General features: G+C 38.0%; 1 protein-coding gene across 18 annotated transcripts in view; it reads left to right on the top strand.

The window, feature by feature from the left end:
• DENND1A (DENN domain containing 1A) overlaps positions 1 to 23100 on the top strand; it is a 508126-nt gene that overhangs the window by 103431 nt on the left and 381595 nt on the right. The gene's annotated exons all lie outside the window — the stretch shown is intronic.

The following is a 23100-nucleotide window of genomic DNA, read 5'->3' as shown; positions in this document are numbered from 1 at the left end:
TTATGTAAAAACCTCCCAAGTAGTTATAAAGTAGTAGTAATTATATGAGGATTTATATCCACTGAAATAATTTTTGTTAGTTTATTCAAGAATATCACTATGAATGAAGTTTGGTCATGATTACAACAGCATAAGGTAAAGCATTTCTCCTAACATTGTAACTGTTGAGATACATTACCTGAGTGACCCTTTTCTAAATTTAAGCTTTGGAAAGGAGAGGGAAGGATGAGAGTGTGAATTTGAGGGCTAGATAAAAATTTGGATTTGTGTCCTCATTTAACTCATAAAAACTTGATATTTTGTGACTCCAAAAGAAAGCTGGGGTGGCCCGGGTGTGGCTCAGCAGTTTAGCGCCGCCTTTGGCCCAGGGCATGATCCTTGGAGTCCCAGGATTGAGTCCCACATTGGGCTCCCTGCATGGAGCCTGCCTCTCCCTCTGCCTGTGTCTCTTCCTCTCTCTCTCTCTCTCTCTCTCACTCTGTGTGTGTCTCTCATGAATAAAAAAATAAAATCTTAAAAAAATAAAATAAAAGAAAGCTGGTAGGAATGCCTAACTACTTCGCTATTGCCCAGTATTTTCACTTGCTAGATGGTTTAGTATCTGTTCAGATTCATTATGCTTTTGTTGGATAAAGATGAATCAGTCTTTTTCCTTGGGTCTAAGGAAAATTGACCCAGTATATTCTGGTTTATTCTGCCCTACCAAACGTCATTAGCTATGACTTGTTATGTTTAAGGGATATTGAGAAATATCAAATCCTTTCCTTAAACAGTTTTTTTTTTTTGAAGATTTTATTTATTTATTCATGAGAGACACAGAGAGAGAGAGGAACAGACCAGACAGAGGGAGAAGCAGGCTCCACGCAGGGAGCCCAATGTTGGACTCGATCCCCGGTCTCCAGGATCACGCCCTGGGCTGAAGGCGGCGCCAAACCACTGAGCCACCTGGGTTGCCCATCCTTAAACAGTTTTTTTGGATGAGTAGGACTTTGCCGCTGCCCTTAGGAGTAAATGGCTGTGTCAGGCACTTCTGCTATTTTGAGAGACAGTTGACTATCTACTTGAAAACAGTTGCCTACTCACAGCATTCATAAAAACAAATTTCAGCTGGAATAAGGATCTACATTAAAAAGCGAAAGTTTGGGGGTGCTTGGGTGGCTTAGTTAAGCATTTGCCTTTGGCTCAGATCATATTCTTGGAGTCCTGGAATTGAACCTGGTGTCAGGCTCCCTGCTTGGTGGGGGAGCCTGCTTCTCCCTCTTCTCTCTGCTCATGCTCTGTATCACTCTTTCTCTCTCAAATAAATACATAAAATCTTTAAAAAAAAAAAAAAAGGAAAAGTTCATAATATTTGAAGAAAATGTGAGAATATTTTTATATTTTAGAGTTCTAGATAGGAAAAAATTTCTTGAATAAACTATGAGAAAGCACAAACCCTGATGGAAAAGGACTGGATTTAACCACAATAAAATTTAAAACTTTGGTATGGCAAAAGAAACTGTAAACTAAATGAAATTTTCAGATTGAAGGAAATTTTTGCAAGCCTTAGGATCTAAATATGTAAGGTACATGAAGGAAAGAAATAGGAAGACATATGAAAACATATTAGGCCGGTCACAAAAGAAGAAATTCAAATGGTTAATAATCATATAAAAAGATTACATCTCTAAAAATCAAGGAAATACAGATGAAAGTCATGAGATACTTCTTATGTGAGAGTGGTAGAAAATTTTTAAAGTTGACTAATATCAAGTATTGGTGAAAATGTGGGGCAATAAAAACTCTTGACTCTTTTGGCAATACCTAGTAAAGAGGAGGTGCTCATATTCAACAGTTTCACTTTTAAGTAGATGATAATGTAGAGAAATTCTCACATGTGCACAAGGAGATATTATCAAGAATGTTCACAACATTATTTTTTTTTTTTGTAGCAGAAAAATATTGAAAACTTCAATGGCCCATCATAGAGGAAATGGATAAATTAGGACTTATTTGTAACTGGAGAATTTTATAGCAATTAAAATGAATGAATCCAATCCACTTAAAACAAATTGGACAAATCTCAAAAATATAATTGCGAGTAAAACAAAAAAGCAAATTGAAAAAAAACAGTATACAGATATGTAAATGTTAAAACCACAAAACTTATTTTGTCATGTGTGCATTCATGTGTATTAACAGTATAGAAGCGTGAAGGGGAAGATTGCACACTAATTTCAAAACGATTGTGATTCTCTGGAAGGAGTAGGAGAATGGGAGGAGGGTGGAAGGTGGTGCTTTAGCTCTATTTGTAGCTAGAAATGGTGCAGAAGTTAATATTTCTGCCCATCTGTTGGTGAATTAATAGACAAAATGTGGTATATTCATATCCTGGAAAACTATTCAGCTATAAAAAGAAACTACTGGTATAAGCCATGACATGGATGCATTTAAAAACATTATGCTAAGTGAAAGAATTAAGACACAAGAGACCATGTATTGTATGATCACTTTATTTTATTTTTTAAAGATTTTATTTATTTATTTATTCATGAGAGACACACAGAGAGAGGCAGAGACACAGGCAGAGGGAGAAACAGGCTCCTCGCAGGGAACCTGGTGTGGGACTCAGGATCACCTGGATCCGGGTCTCTAGGATCATGCCCTGGGCTGAAGGTGGTCCTAAACTGCTGAGCCACCCGGGCTGCCTGTATGATCACTTTAGGTGAATGTCCAGAAAAAGCAAAACTAGAGGGATAGAGTAGATTGATCAATGGTTGCTTGGAACTGGGGTAGGAAAATAGATTAACAGTAAAGGGGCAGGAGGGATTCACTGGGATGATGAAAATGTTCTAAAAAGGATTAATGGTGATGGTTGCACAACTTGGTAAATTTACTAATGATCATTGGAGTATACAGTTGAAATGGAATTATGCAATATGTAAAATGAGCCAAAGTGAAGTAAAAAGTTAATATTTATTAGATTTGTGTAGCAGTCAACTAAAAGTTGGGAGTCCAATTAAAAATAAAGAGGACACCTTTTCATGTCATTTAGAGTTCTACATTACTTTATCATTTTAAAAAATGCATTGAGATTTAGAAAGAGTAAATCCACAAAGGTAAGTGTATAGCTTCATGAATGTATATAGTTGTGTAACCCTTACCCAAATGGAGATCATTTATAGTAATGTGATCATAGTTGACAATACTGAATTGTATATTTGAAATTTGCTAAGAGGCTACATCTTAAGTATTCTCATGACAAATGAGAAAGGTAACTGGGGGAGGCGATTGGTATATTATGTAGCTGGATTGTGGTGATTATTTAACAGTGTGAATCAAAACATCAAGTTGTATATCTTAAATATGTACAATTTTTGTCTGTCAATTATACCTAAATAAAGCTAGGGTAAAACATCTTATGTAGCATCCCAGAAGGCTCCATTGTGTTTCCTCTTAGCATCCTCCTTTTTCCTGCCTCCAAAGGCGACTACTGTTTTGTTATCATTATGAATTAGTCTGAAATCACCAGTTAGTCATTTAACCAACTGAGCCACCTAGGCACCCCTAGTTCATTCTTTCTAATTGCTATACACTCTTCTACTGTGAATATACCACAATTAGTTCATCCTTCTATTGATTGACACTTTTACTATTAGCGATAAAGCTATAATGATTATTCTTGTACATGTCTTTTGGTAAACATACACACTGGTTTCTCTTGGGTATATATCTAAGAATAGAATTGCTGGGTCATGAGTTGGAGGTATGTTGAGTTTTGCTAAATATTTTCAAATTGCTAAAGTAGTTGTGCTAATTTATTCTCCCTCTAGCAGTATGAGAGTTCCAGTTGCTCTACATCCCCATCAATCACGCTTAATGGTTCTATTGCATGAGTTTACCATAATTTATTTACCCATTGCCCTGTTGATTTGATATTTAGGTGGTTTCATATTTTCAGTACTTTGAATAAAACTCTTTTCTGTAGAAGGCAGTGCTTCAATGAGTTCTATAAATGTTTTCCTGGGAGGAAAATTGGTGATTTAAAAGGCATGGACCAAAAAAAAAACAAAAGGGGGGGGCATGGACATGTAAAATTGATACTATTTGTGTTGCTGAAAAATGATACTAAATTACTTTCCATCCAACCATATTCTCAATTACCTAGAGTATGAGACTGCTTGTTTACCCAGATGCTTCAGTATCCAGATGTTTCCCATACTTTGAACCTTTGCCAAACTGAGGAGGGGAAGAAAACAACCAGAATTAGGGACTGTAAAACTTCACCACTTTGCCACCCTTTCCTGACATCTTTCAGGATGGTAAGGTATTGGGTTTGGTGTCCCATCTCCTTTGGAGATGCTTTCAATTTTGAAGGGGATGGAGAGGCTGGGTTGATAGTATAACAGGATCTTGTCAGGGCTTCATGCAAGGATAAAAGAGGGATGCCCGGGTGGCTCAGCAGATGAGCATCTGCCTTTGGCTCAGGGCGTGATCCTGGGATCTGGGGTTGAGTCCCACATTGGGCTCCTTGCAGGAAGCCTGCTCTTCCCTCTGCCTCCCTCTCTCTCTCTCTTTCTGTGTTTCTCATGAATAAATAAAAATCTTAAAGAAAAAAAATATATTTTTAAAAAGGATGAAAGAATTCAAGCTCAAATTAAAATGTTGGCTACCTAGGTAACTCCCAGATTATGTTGATAAGGGACAGGAGCAGATGCAATTCTTTGGTGGAGGCCAGCACTTTCTTTCCTGATTTGATTAACTATGAGTCCTTATTTTACCTGTTCACCCTTCCTTTCAAAGCTGTCCTAATTTCTGTTGTGCCTGAGCAACTTCAAGAGAGTATTTGTTGCCTTTTATGAGGGAGAGACCACAGATCATGTCTCTTGATGCCCTCTTAGGTGCCTGACATGCTACGGTTAGTGGGTGTGTACAAGTGTACAAATAGTCTTCAATAGCAATTAGAAAGAATGAACTAGGGGTGCCTAGGTGGCTCAGTCGGTTAAATGACCAACTGGTGATTTCAGACTAATTCATAATGATAACAAAACAGTAGTTGCCTTTTGGAGGCAGGAAAAAGGAGGATGCTAAGAGGAAACACAATGGAGCCTTCTGGGATGCTACATAAGATGTTTTACCCTAGCTTTATTTAGGTATAATTGACAGACAAGAATTGTACATATTTAAGATATACAACTTGATGTTTTGATTCACACTGTTAAATAATCACCACAATCCAGCTACATAATATACCAATCGCCTCCCCCAGTTACCTTTCTCATTTGTCATGAGAATACTTATTTAAGATGTAGCCTCTTAGCAAATTTCAATAACCCACTGTTCATGGATTCTTTTTTTTTTTTTTTTTCTCACTTTGGAAAGGAAATGTTATCAGGATAGTTTGCCAACCTCATATTATTGCTCCTCAAGATTGGAATTTCCCAGAGAGGGCCAATGGTGAGCAACTGAGGGCAAGAACAGGCTAGGAGCCCAGCATGAGTTAGTAAGGGGTCTTCTCTGGCGTAACCAGGATAACAGGATAAATGTAAAAGATCAAGTGTCTCACTGGGAAAGGAAGGGAAGCAACAAGATGACAGGGCTGACGAGGGAGAATCAGGATTGTTGAGTCCCACTCAGAAAGCTGTAATGAAGACTCCGATTATATGTAAGCAGAGGCTCACAGAGTTAGAATCAATCACTGGTTACTTCAGAAGCAGTTTCTTTTTTTAAAAAAATTATTTTTAATTTATTTTTTTTTCAAAAGCAGTTTCATGTTTTCATATCCCTCCTACATAATGGTGACCTTGGGAGGAAACAGTATTAAGCATTTACTAGGTGCTAACTATTGTTCAGAGTGGTTCACTTCCATTGTTTACTTAATCCTGAAAATTCTGTGGGGCAGACCTTATTCTGCCCCATTTACAGATCAGGGCACTGGGGGCTCAGAAAAACCAATTTGTCCAGGATCACACAGCTGATAAGAAGTTAAATTGAGATTCTAATTTAGGAATGACTCCAGTGCTCATTCTCGTCATTCACCATACTGTTATGAAAAATAATATTAAAAATGATAATAATGTCTAAAATAAACTGATAGCTTACCACATGCCAGGCAGCAGTTCAACTTCGTTAGGTGTGTTATTTCATTTAATACCTCATAGCAGCCCTATAGAATAGATACTGTCTTAATCCCCATTTTACAGATGAGGAAACTAAGCACAGAAAGGTTAAATAACCACCACAAGGTCACACAGCTAATTACTAGAGGAGTGCATATTGAAATCCAGTCCACGCAAGCTTCTTGGGTCATAGTCTGGAGTGGTTCTTGCCTGGATGGTTTCCAAGCAGCTTCATCAGCCTTGAGAGTCTTCAGCTTTCTCCTCTCAGACACAGAGGTCACCTTACTGTTTACTGTTTGTATGATCCTGCAGGTTCCAGGGACTTCCAGAAGGCATATGTGTAGACTTCACTGTGTATGTTAAGCTACTGTGGCAGCATTATATGGGTTGTCTACCATCAGGTGAGATCCTGGAGGAAGCAGTGCTACCTGGATTACATAGTCCTAGGGTAGTGCCATTGCCCCGTGCAGCGGGGTCCGGGGCAGGTTTGTCCTGACGAGGATGTGTAGAGAGAAGGGCCTAATCAGTGCCCTGAGATAGTTCTCCACAATCCGAGTTTGCTGCATCCTGTGAATTCAGTTACTCATCCCCGTCCTCAGCAGGAGCTGGGAAGAACCAGCCCTGATAAAGTCCCATTTCTATTCTCAGGGATGAGTTGCTTGTTTATTCAAAGATATCTATGTGTGATGGACTGTGTGAGCAAGTCTGAGAGAAACCATACGAAGACCATCTTTGCTACACTTTTATCTCTGTATTCCCTGAGCACAGATTAATTCTCTGAGAAATCCTAGCTATTCAGTCTTGAAGAAGTTATTGGAATTTTGACAGTGGTTAGCTTTAGAGGCACTATAGGGTTTGGGTTGCTTTTCTTTCTGTCCATCTTGTGTACCAGCCTTCTGTTGCCCCCTTAAGTGCTTCTCTCTACATCCCCAACAGCCCACATTTCCTATGTGTCCTGTTTTTTAAGCCCTGGCTCCTCACCTGGCTCTACTGAGCCTACCCTCACTTGTCAGTTGGTGTGGATGCAGAGTCCAGGGGCTAGGGAAACCTTGATGAATTTCACCCAGAAAAGAGTTGTTTTTAGGACTATTTAAGGGAATGCAGATTGAGGAGGAGAGATCTCATAGCATTATTCCAAGCTAAGAACCTTCTGTTATTTCCTATATGTAAGATTTTATTGATTGAAATGGAGGCTGGGCCTTTATAGAATGCAGGTTTTGTAATAATGGCAGGAGGAAGGAAACCCCTCCAGATAATGAAATGAAACCATGGAAGCAAAGTCATGGAGCCAAGCAGAGAGGAGGAAAGGAGTCTTCAAAATTCTCATTGTTATGTCAAGTCTATTTTAGACTTGTCTAGTTTAGGACAATTACTGAGTTAATTGCTTTTTAATGGAAAATACATATTTGAGTGTTCAGACTTCCTAAATCCTTAATTTTAAAAAAGGCATATATAGAATGGTATTTGAGTATTAGCCACTGCTGCTTAAATTTAGAATTCTACTTCATTGAAAGGACTTTATTTTGTTTTTTATGAGCGTCTTAAAACTCTGTAAGATGGTTGGCCGTGGGGGAAAAACCAGAAAGAAGTGCTTTCCTCAGGGCCATTTCTTTTAAAGGATACTTGTAGACATGGACATTTTACAAAAGTAGGAAGTTGTCTGAAGATTTTTAGATCATAGAATAACAGAATTTGAGAGTCCAAAAAACTCTTTCAGTCAACACCATCAGTTTATATTTGAGAGAATTCACATTCAAAGATTTATTTATGATCACATAGTGGCAGAATCTAGATCTGTTGATTCCCAATCTGACGCTTTAATATTCATGCTAAATGTTTCTCATGTTATTATGGTTATTGTGATTGTCTGAAAACTCACTAAAAAATGATTGTGGTAAGGGTCAGATATTGTTCTAGGTGTAGGAGACATAAAGATGAGTAGAAGTGGTTCTACTGTCAAGAAGGCTAGGGCTAGGTAGGGAGGGAAGGTCAGCAAGTAGATGGAAGATTGTCCAGCGTAATGAGTATAGGACAGAGGTATGCACAGGACGTGTATCAGTCAAGGTCTAATTGAAGATCAGAGAACCCACTCCATCAGAAAAGGAGTGACAACAAAGAATTCAGTCTTACAGAATCATTAGAAAGAGTGGAGGAATATGCTTCAGGCTAAATCTCCAGAAATGACTTTCAGAGTCATGCTGCAGAAGTAGCGCACCAAAAGAATGACTACTTCTGCCATGTCAGGAAGCTGGGGGATTCTGGAAGCTGCTATCCCACATGTCAGCCCCTGAGTATTCCCACCTTTAACGACTTGGGCTTAGAAAGTCTCCATCACATTTGTTGCCTCCAGAGCCGTCATGCCATTCCTGTTAGTTCTGCATCAGAAAAATGAATGCTTCATGTTACCTCCTGGCTCTCTTCTTGCCTGTGCTCTGATTTCAAGTCTCACCAAGTGGATCTAACTGGCTGAACCAAAATCACATCTGGTGTCCTAGTTGCAGGTGCCTTTGAGAAATAAAGTTTTAGCTTTCTAGCCTTTATAATACTAGAGGACCCACAGAAGATTATAATAGGTATCTTGATATAATAGTAGTGTTAATAATAGTAACAATGTAATATAGACATATAATATGTAGCACATATGATTTATATAATACATCGTGTATACACACAAGGTAGTAGTAACCTAATGCTCCAGGTAAAGTGAGCCAGCCTATAGAGTCTTTAGGATCAGTACATAAGAGCGGCAACAACCTGCCGGTGGTGGGGAGGAAAGGTCAGAGAATTTTCACTGAAAAGGAGTACCGGAACTGAGACTCAAACATGGAATTGCAAATGTCTCACCTTTTCTAAGGAACGTTGAACCTATTGCTGGTTTTCATCAAGTCTGTAAAATAGTTGTTCACAAAGTGCAGCCCTCGCATGAGCAACATCAGTATGACCTTGGAACTCACTAGAAATGGAAATGGAAATACTTGGAAATACTACTAAGACAGAAACTGAATGAAGCCCCTCAGGTGATTTTGATGCATGCCAAAACTTGATAAACCCTGCTGTATAAGCACAATAATTAAGACCTATAGGCAAGGGTAGATTCCTGGGGGAGGCTGATGGAGACCTAGTAAGCTATATAAGCGCAATGATTAAAACTGGTAGTTTATTGAGTTAAATCTATGAGTTTGAATCTTGGCTTTTACATTTACCTATCTGAGTGATTATGAACCAGTGATGTGATCAGCTCTCCTGATCTCCTGGGGTAACAGTACTTGTAGAATTGTCAAGCTTAAATGACATAGGGTATATGCCTGTCATAGTATGTGACACAGAATGGATGTTTTGTAAAGTCTTTTGGAGGAGACTGACTAGAAGTGCCCCTAAATCTTTCTTGGGAAATTTTATAAAGACGTTTCAGAGTAAATTCAGAAAGCATTTCTGGAAGGCAGTCTGCTCTGTGCTCAAGACTTGTGCTTGACTCTGTGCTTGAATGCTGTGGTACCTCGATTCTTAGAAAAAGTACAAATGGTAGGGAGATACAGTTCTGGCTTTCGGAGCTGCTTATTTTATTTATTAAGAAGACAAGTACTTAGACAAGGGAAGTAACAGTCTAAGATAGTAAATGATTGGGTGTAAGTCAGGTGTTAATAATTTAAGATGCTACCCAAACAGTAAATATTACAGAAGCTCAGAGGGAGTCAATGAGGGCTGAAGTAGTCAGGGGTAAGTTCCTGAAAGAGGCACATGGGGACATTATATGCTGCCATGGACCACTTAAATTAAATTTCCGAGGAGCGTATTTCCCTACTTAAGAAGTTTTTTTGTTTTGTTTTTTAAATTATAAACCTTGTATAAAGATGTGGAGAATCAGGAAATAAGGGAAAAAACCCTAAAATTTCACAACTCAAGACTCATAGCTAGAAGTTTTGGTGGGTTTCCATTTAGTGTCTTTTGAAAACTTAAAAAAAAATAATTTCTATTATAGTGTGATAAGTCTTTATATTCTCTTTTGAGTTAATTCTTCATAATGGAATGATGTTAGCATTTCTTCATGTTATCACAGACACAACCTAATTTTATTATTTATGTATTTATTTTTAAAGATTTTATTTATTTATTTATGAGAGACACACACACACACACACACACACAGAGGCAGAGACATAGGCATAGGAGAGAAGCAGGCTCCATGCATGGAGCCGATGTGGGACTCGATCCCAGGACTCCAGGATCACACCCTGGGCTGAAAGCAGATGATTAACCACTGAGCCACCCAGGTGTCCCCACAACCTAATTGTAATGGTGGTTATAGGTATTGGGTTACTTGAGCTTATTAATGCTCTCAATTTTTGAGATGATGTTTGAAACAAACATAAAAGGAATTTACTTATGTTTCCAATTATTGGGGTCAATTCTGAGAAGTAGAATTACTAGGGTATGGATTGAAGACATTCCTAGTGCTTTGGAAACATATTGCCAAATTATTTGCTGGAAGGAGTAGTTCAATTTATTCTCCCTTTCTTCCTTCATTCTTTTTGATTTATTCAGTATATATGTGCTAGGCCCTATTCCAGGTTCTGGGGATATAGTGAACAAAATAGGCAAAAATCCCTGCCATCATAAAGCCATACATACTAGTAGGGGAAAACAGATAATAAGAAAGTATGTTGAATGATAAAATGTGATAAGGAGGAAACAGGAAAAGAAAATAAGGAATGGTGGGGATACGGAAATTGTAATTTTTTTTAATAAGGTGATTGGGGAAGGCAGCGCTAGGAAAGTAACTTATGAAGAGGACGGCACATGCCTCATTCCTTGGTGTTTATCCCACAGAGTCAACAGCAAGGGAGGGGGCTGTGAAGTGGAAGCATGGCTTGCATGTTTGAGGAACATCAAGTAGACCTATGTGGCTGGGATAGGGGAGAGAATACTAGGAAGTGAGTTGAGAGTTTCTGGTGAAGGAGGACCTGACTTAAAAAACAGGATTACTGTGTCTGCTATTTAGAGAACAGTCTGTAGGGCATGAGAGGCAGAAGCAGAGAAACCTGTTAGGCATCTGTTGTAGTAGAAATGATGGTAACTTAGACCAGAGTAGTAGTGGGGAGATGGAGAGAAATGGTCAGAACTTGAATTTATTTTGAAGATTTAGTTGACAGGATGGGCTGACAGATTGGATCTGAAATGTGAGAGAAGGATCAGGAGTTCAGTTTTGGACATGTTAAATTTGAGATGTCTGCTAGGCATCCAAGTGGAGATGTTGAGTAGACAGACAAATGAGTCTGGAGTTGGAAGAAATAAATGTAAAGTTGACAGTGCATATTTGTCTTTGAAGTGATGAGACTAAAAGAGACCAGCAAAAGAGGACATGAAGAGAAAAGTGAAGTCCGAGGACTGAGGTCTGGGGCCCTTCAATTGGAAGAGATCTGCAAGGAGCTTAAGGAGAAGCAGTGAGGCAGGGGAGTGGGACACTATGGAAGCCACTTAAACCAAGAAAGTGGAACCCATCGAGGGTATCAAATGGTGCTTATAGGGTAAGTAAGATGAGGACTGAGGATTGATAATTGATGTTAAGAGTAAGAAGTGAGTTAATGTGGTCATTGAATTGATAAGCAGTTTCACAACGGTGGTGGGGTAGAAGCTTCATTGGCATAGGTTCAGGAGAGTGAGAAGAGAGGAATTGGGGAGGTAGGTACAGGCATTCTTTTGAAGTACATAGCTTTAAAGACAAAGAAATGGGGTGGTAGTTGTGGGGGTCTTGACCTTTTAAAAAAGATTTGCAGAAATAACAGTATATTTGCATGCTGATGGGAAAGATCCAGTAGAGAGGTAAAATTAATAACACAGAAGAATTGGTAGAGCAATGTCTGAGTTGGTGAGAGGGGATGGGATCCGAGTTGACAGAGGAAGAGGGCAATTGCAAGAGGGCACAGATGGTTCTTCATAGTAGTAGGATGAAGGCAGCATCTGTGGGTCAGTGATAACAAATGGGTAGAAATATTGGTGGAGGCTTGTGAGAGTTCTCTTCTGATTGGTTTTCTCAGTGAAGAGGCAAATGAGGTAATTAGTGGCAGTTGAGGATGGAGAAGGTTTGAAGGAAGACAGTTAAGTATGAAATAGTCTTGGAGGAGAGCAAGAGAGTGAATGAATTAAGGAAAATGTGGTATAATTGCTCAAGTTCACTTACAGCAAATAACCCAACTTTAAAGCTAGGTTAGTCACATAGTTGGGTGTTTCTCTCTAGCTGGTACAGGTAGATCATTGGATTTGACAAGGATTGTTGGACTTTGCCAAGTGAGTTTGACAAAGTAAGAGAGACACAAAGATGTGGAAGATGCATAGAAAGGAGTGGTTATAGAATAGAATTTAAGCTGGGTGAGGAGGATAGTGTGGACCTGAGGTGGATAAAGGGCAGTGAAAAGGTTGGTAGAGCATCCCTGTGGGATTGAAGAATGAAGACAATACAGTAGGGAGTGAACTAGAATGGAAGAAGGCAGGTCATGGTTGGGGGCTGAGGTGCTTGAAACTGATGATTGAGGAGGTTTCAGTTATTGCCAACTGTAGAGTTTGGGTATGACCGTGGGAAATTGGGTAGAGGACAATGTCCTTGGCAGGGAGGAAGCCAAGAAATCAAGAATTCAGGGATTTCAAAGGATTGGCTAAGTACAAACTGAAATTTCTAAGACTGTGATGGGAGTGGTGAGAGAGTTAGTGGCAGTATATATACCAGGCAGGACCCATGTGACTCAGGAATGGCTAGTAACCCTGGGATTAGTAGACGACAGCGGAACAGAGCGGGGAAGGTAGCCTGGTGAGCTTGGGTTAAAATGAGGAATTTTGGAAAATGAAGGAGAAAAAGTCTAGAAGTGGAAACAAGGGGCAGAGGCTGCCTACCCTGTCTCCAGGCCAGTGGGAAGGATGGAGAGGAGACATTCACCACTTGAGAGAGCTCCAGAGGAAGCTAGCATTAGGTCAGAGTAAGAATCTAGGAATGGGAAGGGAGCTTAGTGTGAAGAGACTGAGAATTGTGCTGATCACTGACCAGGAGTGCCAGAAGGCAAGTGAAGGAGTTTGAGCGAGTATGCCAGTTTTGTTGTTCCTTTGCCAGCTACACTTAAAATTCACTGTACTTGTGAGGGAGGACATGGTTTTTTGTCTTTTTAATTTTTTACAGTGCTAGTGTAATTGAATATTAATTCATATAAGAACATACAATTGGCCACTTTTATAAATTGTGATGCCTAAGAGCATATTTTGGAAGGGTCTGATTTGGATATGGGAAGAGGAGAAAGATAAGCAAAGCATGTCAAGTTTTCTGGGAAAATGGATTGATCGGGCTGGCTAGATTCGGGGATTCATTTTTTTTTTTAAAGATTTTATTTATTTATTCATGAGAGACAGAGAGAGAGAGAGAGAGAGAGAGGCAGAGACACAGGTAGAGGGAGAAGCAGGCTCCATGCAGGGAGCCTGATGTGGGACTCATCCTGGGACTCCAGGATCACACCCTGGCCTGAAGGCAGCGCTAAACCGCTGAGCCATCCAGGCTGCCCTGGGGATTCATTTTTAAGAAACAGATGAAATTGGGTGGTTTGGTCTTTTGTTTTTTTAATAGGCTTATTTGAGAGAGAGAGAGAGAGACACACACACACAAACTTCAGCAGATTTCTGCACTGAGTGTGAAGCCCGATACAGGGTTGGATCCCTAGATCCCAAGATCAGTATCTGAGCCAAAACCAAGTGTCAGATGCTTAACCAACTGTACCCCACCCCCCAGGTCCTCCAGGTGGTTTAGTCTTAATGGCCAGGCTAAGGATTCTAGGCCTGGTCTTGAAACATGTTAAAAGTAGTATAGGTCCTCAAAAAAATTAAACATAGAATTGCCACATGATCCAGTAATTCCAATTCTGGACATATGTCCTGAATAATGAAAACAATGAAAAATATTTATTGCATAAATATTTGTACACTTATGTTCATAGCAACATTATTTATGATAGCCAGAGATGGAAGAAAGAGGGAAGTTCTGACACCTCATAATTGAAGATGTTATACTAAGTGAAATAAGCCAGGCATACAAGGACAGATAGCATATGATTCTACTTATATGCGGTACCTGGAGTTTTAAATTCAGAGACAGAAAAGTAGCATGGTAGTTGCGAGGGGCTATGGGGAGGGTAAAATTGGGAATTATTTAACGGGTTCAGAATTTTAGTTGGAGAAAGATGAAATTTTGGAGATAGATGATAGTGCTGGTTGTACAATAACATGAATGTACTTAGTACCACCGAACTGTATACCTAAAAATGTTAAAATGGCAAATTTTATTTATATTTTACTCCCTGCTCCCTCTCCCTCCCCCACTTCCAAAGTGGTATAGGATATATAGGTACTATATAGGATATATGGCACAGATAAGGACGAAACAATGGCTTGTTTCCAGGGGAAGAGAGGCAGAATTTTGTTGACAAAATTAGTCTTCTGGTTGACAGGCATAGTACGTTTCCATTGCTGGGGTGTCAGCTTTGTGTATACTGTGTGCAGTAGTTTAGCCTTACCATTGGGGTTCTCAGTATGGTTTAGGGATACTTGGAAAACACATTTTCCAAATAGGAAAACATTTCTCTGCGTTATTATTCATTCTGTTTAGCCAGTAATTTTTTTTTCATAGATTATCCAAGGATACCCTCTAGTCTTCAAAAATATTCTAAGTTGTTAATAGGAATTCATCTTTTCATGATCATGTTTACTAGTTGAATTGAGTGCTAGTTACTTTGGAGTCTTTTGTTTGTATCCTGAACTTGGCAAAGGAGTTTAAATAGAGAAATTGGAAAACTCTCCTTCATAATCTGCTACGGCCTATTTCATGACAACATGTTTTGATTATTTGTCCAGATGTATTCTTTTTGTTGAATCACAAAATAACTAGAAGACAGATCAACAGGAGGACATACATAAATCCAAAAAAGAAAGCCACTATTGGATTTTTGGGAGTCTGATGGATGCAGGGTGAATCCCAGCTCCGTTGCTTAACTGAATTTGTTCTTAGTGAGCCTCACTCTTATTTATAAAACATCTACTTACCTGGCAGAGTTGTTGTTAGGATTAAAATATAGACCACCTATGGCAACTACTGGTGTACATAGGCATTCAGTAAATGGTAGCTGTCAGTATTCTAATTATTACTGCAAAAAATGTTTAATGGAACTCTTGTTTCTGAAACCCAGAATGCAAACTTAGAAAGTAAAGAAATTAGCAGAAAGGTCCTTCAGTTTATACAGAGATTCACCTCAGGGTTTCTGTAAATCTGAGACAGTCCCTAGTGCATTTGATGTTTACAGATCATTAGCAAACAGATGCCAGGAGGCAAATAAACTGTAGCTTAAGGATTTTCGAACCACTGATGACGAAGAGAAAATCAGTTTCTGATAAAGTTATAACATTTCTAAGTAAGTAATGGCAGGCAATGGGAAAATTTTAATTGGGTTTATAAAAGTTTATTTCAGGAACACATGTAGTTCCAATTTGAGGCATACCTATACATCTGTAGCCATCTAATTTATAGTGCTTGCTTATTTCTCCACTGGGGTTAATAATAAAACAACAACTAATATTTATTGTGTGCTTATATGCCAGTGTGTCTTTAGGAAGGAAGCCTGTAGCATTCTGAGGCTTGTTTTCAATCGGATGTTTTGAAATAGGCTTTTAAATCCATCATTTAGAGATACAGGGTATTTAATTAGTTTATTCTGTTCTCTTACGCCAAAATATATGTTGAGCATTTATAACAGGGAAGACCTTTTGTAGGAGACAAAGCCAAGTAGAACATGAGCTGTGGCCTCAATAAATACTGACTCACTGTCCCTTAGACTGTTCAGAAGGGGGCTTGTGGTTGCATAAGATGAAACACTGTCTAGTCCTATATTCCACATCTGGCTCTGCCGCTTCTTCCCTGAAGCTTTTGCTGTCCTGGTCGGAATTCAGTTTGATGCCCTTCTGTTAATCCCAGCATGGCACAAGCTCTGTGGTAATTGTTTAATTCTGTGGGTTCTCCATTAGGGTTATACTGTAAACTCCTTGAGAGCAAGGATTGGCTTTTTCATCACCTGGGCCAATCACATCAGCATATTTGTGCCATGAATAAATACTGATTTTCTAACTTTGGATATATGGTAACCTATTGCTTTCTTTAACGATGATGTACTTAGAATAGTCCCAATATTACAGCTTTGTCATGAAGTTTTATTATTATTATTATTTTTTGTCATGAAGATTAAATTAGAAATTGTACACAAGATGCATATCCCAGTGCCTGACACATAGTGGGTATGCAACCAGTTGTTGTATTTGAGTAAATAATGAAGTTATCTCTTTCCACCAGATTTGACGGATGTGATAGATCTATTTATAAAGACCGTATGCAGTGATGTTACGTTTGTAGTACATAAAGGGCACAGCTGTCATTTAGGTTAAGTCTGAAGTAATTATTCACATTGGAATAAAAATTGGACACTTAAGGTGCTCATTCAAAAGGAAGGGGTGGGCAGCCCGGGTGGCTCAGTGGTTTAGCGCTGCCTTCACCCCAGGGTGTGATCCTGGAGACGTGGATCGAGTCCCACGTCGGGCTCCCTGCATGGAGCCTGCTTCTCCCTCTGCCTGTCTCTGCCTCTCTCTCTCATGAATAAATAAATAAAATCTTTAAAAACAACAACAACAACAATAAAAAAAGGGCTCACACGAATCTTAACTCACAGGGAAATTAATGGAAACCTGAGATTATAACCATTTAACGATAAAGGGCCTTCATCAAGATTTGTCAATTTTATAGGTTTTAGGAATTAGTTCTAAACCTCGAACTAATTTTTCGAAACCAAATATTTAAATAATAATGTTGAAAATTAGGATATTCAGCAGGCAAAAAGGAAAGTGTATGTGAAAATATTCCCCGTACTTTTTTCTTCTCTCCAGCACTCTCCATTTTATTAAAGCTCCCTTTGGAATTTGACTTATGTTTGATTTTTGAGTTTCCGTGGCATAAGTTTGGTTGAGAATCAGATTTATATACCTTTCGTAGATGGGATTAGTCATAAAAGCGATTTCAAATGATTGGTTAAGTAGTGGCATTTGCTGGTCAAAATCTATCACCGTTCTCTAGAAAGGGAGATGAAATTCCCAAGATTGTACTGCATAATGTCAGTGGACTCATTATTTGTAGAACAGCTGATGCACTTAGGACTTGTTGATTCACTTAATTGGTAACCGTACTACATTCATAACTCCAATAACTGAAAACAATAGGTCAGTGTCTGCTGTTTATGCATAAATAGTCACATCAGAGCAGGATACGTCTGAAAGGCAGAATCTGTTAGTTTGAGGAGGAATCTGGCACGTGAATGGTTCCGTTACTTGCCATACTGAGGTGGGTGTGCTCTTCTTCCCTGAATAATGCTCTTTGGGTTTTTATTATAGGTGTAGATGGTGAACTGTTCCTATGTTATTAGACTGGCTGCTGTGAAGCAGTATTTGAATGTGTTTTAAATGCCAATGTTGAAGGAAAAGGCTAGAATAGAAACAGAGTTTTAAAATTAGTGATGATTCAAAGTTTTTATGTCTTGTGGTCTTCATGTTTTAGAGCAAAAAGTTAATACCTGGAATAATTTTTAAGAAATTCCAGTTGTACATGGAAACCAAATGTTCATTTAAAAGTACTTTGAAATGACTTTTTAAAAATTCATGAATTGGGGATTCCTGGGTGGCTCAGCGGTTTAGCGCTTATCTTCGACTCGGGGCGTGATCCTGGAGTCCCGGGATTGAGTCCCGCATGGGGCTCTCTGCATGGAGCCTGCTTCTCCCTCTGCCTGTGTCTCTGCCCCCCTCCCTGCGTCTCTCATGAATAAACAAAATCTTAAAAAATAAAATTCATGAATTATATGCTTTTGTAACTTCAAGATAGAATCTACATTGTGAAATCAATAATTCTTGTTTAAGACAAGTAATTTTTAATTTAAAAACATTTGTAAGGGAAAAACAACACAAACTATTTTGTTTCATTGTGAAGGAAAAGGAAATTGTATTGACGGGTTTCTTATTTTACTATGTAAAACATTTGAAGCATTCCTTTCCAAAGTATATTTTCAATAATTAAATTTTAACTCTCATAAATGGAATAGTTTACTAGAATAATTGTATTTAGTTAAAATGCTAATGGTTCAGGTATTTTATAAAGTAAGTGAAGCTCTTTATAGCAGTAATGAGTTTAATAGGGAGTGTCCTTAAAGCCCCCCCCCTTTTTTTTTGTGGAGTCCAGTTTGCAATCATAGTGTCAAGAAACTTTCTAATTCTGCATTATGCAAAAAAATAAACTTTTCTTTTTGAAGATGGAAAAAAAAGCTTATTTCTTAGTGTGTTTTGGGAAAGATTGAGCTTGTCCTCAAATGTATGCCTTCTCAGACTACTTTCTGAGTGTGATCATTTTTAGTGTATAAAATTTGAACATGTCATTAGGGAAAGAGCAGTGTGATGGACTGTTACCCGTTTGCAGCATATTCCCATCTTCTCATCTGGAAAATTAAATCTGATTATAGCTTGGATTAACATTTACGGCTGTGGGGGAGTGGAAGATAGTATCTTAAACTATATGAAATTGAACAATGAGATTATATCGTTTATAGCTAATTTTCAAGTCTTGATTTTAAAGGGAAGGTTTTTATAATTGTAAGTTTTAAATACGTTCAAAGTTTTGTTTCTTCATGACTGAAATATCCTAGGGATAATGACTGGATAAATGTTAGTGGGTATTAAATGTCATTTTTTCTGCCTTGATACCTGCCATGTTAAAAGTGAAAGCAGCATAGATTCTCATGTTAATGGCTACTTTTGCAGTCTCTCTTAAATTTTCTAAAAGAGCTCCAGTTATGGAAGATTATAAGGTTTGGTTAGTGTACAGTTGTCACACATTTCATAGAGAATGTAGTCACTGTATTTTTCAATAATCAGTGTCATGCCTTGACCCTTCAAATGAAGTCACTGGTGTGACAGAGAAAAACAGGAAAATAGTTTGGTGAGGGGTGTGTGTGTGTGTGTGTGTGTGTGTGTGTACACATACTAGTTACTGATCTACAAATGAGCCCTAATACATAACCACAGTACTTTTATGAATTATTTTGCATTTCTGTTGTAAAAGATCTGTCTACCACGTTTTCTAGGAACTTTAAGCCTAAGGCAGAACTCAAGGTTTTGGAGCCTGTGTAAAATAATTTATAGCACCGTTCCAGCAAGTCTTGCCCAAACTCTAATTCTATTAATTAAACATCCTGTGGCAATCTGGTATATCTTAAAGATTTAAAGTATGTTACAGTAGAAGACTAGAAAACATGAACAATTGTGGTAGAAGAAAATTAACGTTTCTTAAAAAAATTAAGACATACTTATTCTGAGACCTTTTTTTTTCCCCTCCCTGTAAAGACTTAGCCACTTAAAAAAAAAAAAAAAAAAGACTTAGCCACTTAAGTATGGTCATATTCTGTGCCTGAATCAGTTTTGCTATTGGGAATCCTATGCTGTGAAATGTCTGTTTGAAGTATAGAAATGAAAAAAAAAGAAAAAAAAAATGAAGTATAGAAATGTTTCTTATGGCCTGCAGTGGAAGTGGTGGTGCAAATGTGTCTTTGTGGAGACCTCTTCTTGCATGGCCACGGTGCTGGAGAAGGTAGAGGCCCATCACGTTGATATGATGCCAAGACTTGTTTCAGAGCCAAATGCCTCTTTTAGGCTTATGTGGCTAAGACATATATGGACTCTACCATACATCTTGTGGCAAGATATTTTAAATATGATATTTTAGGTTGAAAAGCGTTTTCTTGGGAAATGATGAAATTCATTTTTAATTTTAAAAATTAAAATTTACCATTACTTAAATCTGGAGAAAGTTGCTGAGAGAAGGAAAAGGAATGTTCTTAATTTTCTGTAAGAGGGACAGTTCTTCGATAAAAAGCTTGACATATGCCCATGACTCTGTTCTTACTGCCAATTGCCTAAGCAAAATGTTGCTGTTTTTTCCTTGGTAGTTCTCTGATCTGCGGATTTTTGTGTTGAAAGTTAGCTGTTTGGTGACAGTGCATTTGGTGGTGAGGATATGAATGTGAGAAGGTGTTTTGGAACATTAGCAATTATAGTATTGGATGGTGGATAAAGAAATAGATATATAAATATTAGACCAATGCACAGTTTTCCAGTGTATGTTATTTTCCATATAAAGATATAGAACATTTCATAAAATGTTCCCAGACCATTTAAAACTCAAAGAAATGCAGCTGATGCAATGAAATACATAGAGTACTTGTAAAAACATACAGACACGCAAGTGGATTGCTGCCAGACAGAAAATTTAAAGGCGGTTTGCTTAACTGCAGGGTGCTAGGTTTTGTACATGTGCCATGCTGAAACTGTTAGTAAGGCGGGTGTTGTGTTGCTTGAGAAAAGCAGATTGTATTTGGACCTTTTAAACTCAGATGTTTCCATTGTCGATATTTTGGTGACATTATGGCATTTGTGATCGACTCAATGTGAGAAAAGATGATTTCAACCCACTGCAAAATAGACATTTTAAGAAAAACTCAAATTATTTTCAATATTTTGTTAATTTTTACAAAGTGGTTTTCATAGTTTTATAAACTATCAGATTGGGTCTTTGAGCTAATGGAGCGGAACTTTGTAGGTTGGGCTTTGGTTTCTAAAAAGCATTGCCCCTCCCCACCCCTCCACCCCTGCCCTCTTTTTAAAATATTGCTTTAAAGAGTGTTAAGAACCCATGAAGTTTGCTTTTGTAAACCTCAGGGCCTTCAGGGAAATCACAAGCTTTATGCTTGAGTCATAGTAAATAATAATACATATATTCTCTTGACATGATTCTCTAAAAATCTGGGAATCTCACTCTGGGGTTAGTTTTAGGACAGTTGAAGGAATTTGGTTGATGTTTATTGTGCCTACTACTGAGACAATGTTTAGGGTAAGTATGATTTGCATGACTCCCATCTTGGCATGCCATGGTCATATTTACCTTCAGTATATTAAAATAAGTTTATTTTTTTTCTTTTCATCCATGTTCCCTTCTCTTTTTAAAATTCTGCTATATTGTATAGATGAATAAAATACATTTTTAAAATAAGTTAATTTTTACTATAGTTTCTTATTAACATAGTTGGCTAAAGATGTAAAAACCTTTCTCCCATCTATCTATAGACAGAAACTTTTTTAAAGTTGAAGGACATATCATAAACTTTGTTTTCTGACATTTATCCCCTCACAAAATGATGATAAAGAAATAGTCTTTGGTTTTATTCCATTGTGATCTCCATCAGTGTTTTTGTAGTTCCTGAGAAGCACAAACTACTGTAAGAAAAAGGACATATATTAAAGATTTATATGTGAGTCATTTCTATATGAAGTTTTCTGGTTGAAAAGTGTTAACTGTGTGACAGTTGGAAGAAAAAGAATAAGCCCTTAGATTATTTAGTGGCTTTCCCAACTCCTGTTTTACTGTGTCCCTCTGTGGCTTACAAGTGCATTTTTTTTTTCCAGTCTTGGGACCAAATTTTAAATCCTAAAATACCAGTTTTTTTCTGCACTACAGTGATTTACGTATGTTTTAGAAATTATAACCACTGCCCTCTTATTTCGGCTCCCCCCATCCCTGACCTAGCCAGCACGCTTTTAGAGGTATGTTAGGCATCTGGTTGTCCCCTTTGCATCTCTCAATTCTTCCCTGTAGACCTTAGTGCTTTTCATGCCACACCATTAGCGCCCTCTGGCCTCCTGTCTCAAGAGGGCCAAGTCCTTGTGTGATTTCAGCCCTTCTGGCCAGAGAGAAGCAACAGCTTCTTCCTCTGGGCACATTAGGGCAGCCCTGCACAGAGGGCATCACTCCAGAATTCTGCTAGTCACAATCTAGGCATGTCCTTTGTCCCATCTAGTATTTGCAGATGAGGGGTTAGGAAAGAAATTGATCCTCAGTTTTTAAGTCAACCAGAAGATACCTCAAGAGCTGAAATGGTCTACAGATAGTTTCACCTTTTTTGTGCTACCCATTTTTAGAAGCTCTCCTTTTTTGGTATGACCTTCTGAATACTCCTTCCTTTGTTATTAGCCTTGGGTTTTGAAAAGTAACATCCATTGACTTTAATGACTTGAAAATTGGCATTTTTAGGATTTAAATATAGTATGTGAATAGGCCCTTAGTTTTTTCCCTTTTTGATTCTTCACTGCAGAAAGATGAACTACATTTTTGTGTTATGATTTGGAAGGTTTTAGCTTTTATGTGGATTCACTCTCACAGAGAAGTAAATTGATGTTTTAAAAGATAGCTGTGAAAACTGAGTAGTATATTTTGTGATTAGTGTGTGAGGGGACCCTCAAATACTCTACTTTTTCATAAGCCTTGTCCATTGGTACGTGATTTCTCAAATACATACTGTTCTTATCAGTCTCCATAATGTGTCTCTGAGGAACCAAATATTTCTCTTATTAGAAAAGATTGAATGTTTTCCTAATCAATAGCAAATGGAGTGCTAATAGCATTTAATTAGTACACTCATGTATTGACTTACAGACGATGGCATTGGATTATCTTGCAATTATGATTGAAGAATCAAGTGACCCTTTAGTAACTCCATTTTAAACAGATGGTCATAAAAGGTGTTTTCACCTATGTATTTTTATAGTTGCTGAGCAAGTTTAATTATGTTAGGTAGAACATAATATCTCATTTCATGATACTTTGTTTGCACTGACAAGCCAAAAGTGTATCATTTGGTTCCGTTTTGAAGAAAACTTCATCTGGTTTTAACTGTATTTTCAGGAGTTCACTAAGTATTTTGGTAAGGACATATTTTATTTTTAAAGCAAAGAGTTTGCGTTTGTTCCTTGAAAGAATTCTTACTCCTCGTCACCCCCATACATACATACACAGACACACACACACACACAATCTGAAACTGGTGTTTAAGGTGGTTTATCA

This window comes from Canis lupus, chromosome 16, assembly GCF_048164855.1.
Source record: "Canis lupus baileyi chromosome 16, mCanLup2.hap1, whole genome shotgun sequence".
Taxonomy (NCBI): domain Eukaryota; kingdom Metazoa; phylum Chordata; class Mammalia; order Carnivora; family Canidae; genus Canis; species Canis lupus.
Note: the sequence above shows the minus strand (reverse complement) of the source record. Positions and strands in the feature narration are given on the sequence as shown.